We start from the raw sequence: 2,252 nt of genomic DNA on the forward strand, positions 1-2,252 counted from the left end.
AATAAAATGTTAGAAAAATCGATTCAAAACTAAGATTACTGTTATACCCTGGCAAAGTTCACCACCATTCCCAAAGGCAGTTTTCTCACTGACATAATGAGATACAACAGCATGCATGAGGTCCTCAGCGGGCCTGCACCCTACAGGTGCTCCACACACGCAAATCACTACTATTACCATTACTATTACATGACAGAATATAGATTAGACTGGCACTACTATAACCAGCATTACATACTAAGACAGCCCGCCTTCAGAGTATAAAGAAGGCTGTGGAACCCCCTGCAGAAGGTGGGAGGGCCTAGGGCGGCGGATAAAGGGGAACTCTCTGTGGTTGTGCTACCTGAACCTGGAAACTGGGCCCCCAAGTTGGATCCCTAGGCCTGTGCACCTCAGCTTGCTCATCACTCACTCTCCACACGGGGAACATCTTCAACTGCAAACACATTTAAAACCACAAGCCAGCTTCCCCCATCAATATCAGAAAACCAAGTCTCCACACGGGCCCAGGATGAGAACCTAGAGGTGGTACTAGCCACAAAACACATGGAGAACGAGGTTCTTGCACACACCTTACGAGACGTCGGAGCGCTACACAGCGGAGGCAAACAGGGCGTAGCCGGACGGTCTAAATGGCCCATGACGACAACCACGGTCTGTCGCAGATCGATGGCAAGCTCGTTGTCTTGTGGAAGGGTGAGGTACCTCAGGAAGCTCTCGCTGGGGCTCAGAGGGCCAGACAAAAGCTAGAAAGGAAAAGTAAACACACATTCAGAAATGGTGGGAAAAATTAAAGTAACACAATTAGCCCTTAATAAAATAAAAAACCACTCTTTATATTTCGGTATTTACTCATGTGGCCCATCAAATGACCATGTCGATGATACAGTTATACTACACATCTATATATTTAAGCAGCATATAAACTGACTGTACAAATGTCTAAATTTGCTGTATACATGTCCACAACATTGACTGTGCATGTATACACTTATGATACCACAGGTTAGTTGAGTCCACACAGATTACCAACACAACCAAACCACCCCGCAGGCCTAGGACCCCTGGGGAAAGGCAGAACCACCTCTGGGGGAACCCAGCACAGCATCTCAAGCTGGCCTTGAAATCCAAAACCAAAACCTTTACTTTAATCTAAACCTTGCCCGCTCTGGAGAACACCTATTTTCATTTGCAAATTAAATCATAATTCTAATTCTTCTACAGGCAGAAGAGACCGATGATTATTCAAGACTGCCAAATAATAGAAAAATTAAACCAAAGCACGATACTGGAATGCCTAAGACTTTCCCGAAAAGACTGGCAAAATCCAACCTGTACTTGACCTGTAAGGACCAGCAGTCCTGGAGGTTCAGGCCCAGGGCCCCGCACACCTGCTCCTCCCCGAGCGCGGCATCCACACCTGTTAAGGGGGGAGCTGGTACTCAACAGAGTGACAGCTCAGGTGACATGCCCTGCACAGAGCCCAGTACACAGGAAGGGCCAACAACGCAGGCCACTGTTTTCGTTGTTGTTTTCCGTTATTGATTTTAAAGTGCGTGTTTCAAGCTTGGTTCTGAGCTGACGAGGACGTCGGTGCTCACTGATTCGAGTCTTCTCCACAAACAAGTGACCACACATGTCTCATCTGACTCGCTGCTATTTCCACCAAACACACACACACCAGAGAAAACCACTGCCATGGACACGCACGCTGGTCTTGCTTAAAAAATAACTAGAATCGAGTGCCACCTAAACACAAAGTTCCATCATACACACTCACGTGCATGTCGCCCTCGGAGTGGGGCATATCCTTCCTGCAAATGATGCTCTGGAACCTTTGCAGCAAGGGCAAAAGCAGGGCGCTGGTGCCCTGGGTGGGAACGCTCATTGTCAGTCTCCTGTGCCCCGCTGTTCCACAGCTGAACCAACAACAGGATGGCAGACAACATTTGGCTAAAGGGGAAAAGATATTCATTCCTAGTAAAAGAACATTAACTTTTTTTTTTCATGGTTAATCAAAAATAAAAGCAAACAGCTATATAGAAGTGAACAAATACTTGGGATCTGGAAGGAAACGAAAGTAAAGCTGTGGTAATTAAATCACTGAATTGACACTGAGATTTTAGCACACAACATCGCCTTCTGCTGAGAGGAAAGACCAGTTAAGAAACTCGAAGAGCACATTTACATGAAAGCTCTAAGATCTTAAATTCATGGAATAAAAACAATTAAATGAGGAAAACTGAAAGAAA

At 45.7% G+C, this 2,252-nt stretch overlaps 1 pseudogene; it reads right to left on the reverse strand.

The window, feature by feature from the left end:
- Positions 1-628: 628 nt before the first annotated feature.
- LOC105538470 lies at positions 629-1,949 on the reverse strand (annotated as a pseudogene).
- Positions 1,950-2,252: the final 303 nt, after the last annotated feature.

The sequence above is a fragment of the Mandrillus leucophaeus genome, unplaced genomic scaffold (genome assembly GCF_000951045.1).
Source record: "Mandrillus leucophaeus isolate KB7577 unplaced genomic scaffold, Mleu.le_1.0 Scaffold1925, whole genome shotgun sequence".
In the NCBI taxonomy this organism is placed as follows: domain Eukaryota; kingdom Metazoa; phylum Chordata; class Mammalia; order Primates; family Cercopithecidae; genus Mandrillus; species Mandrillus leucophaeus.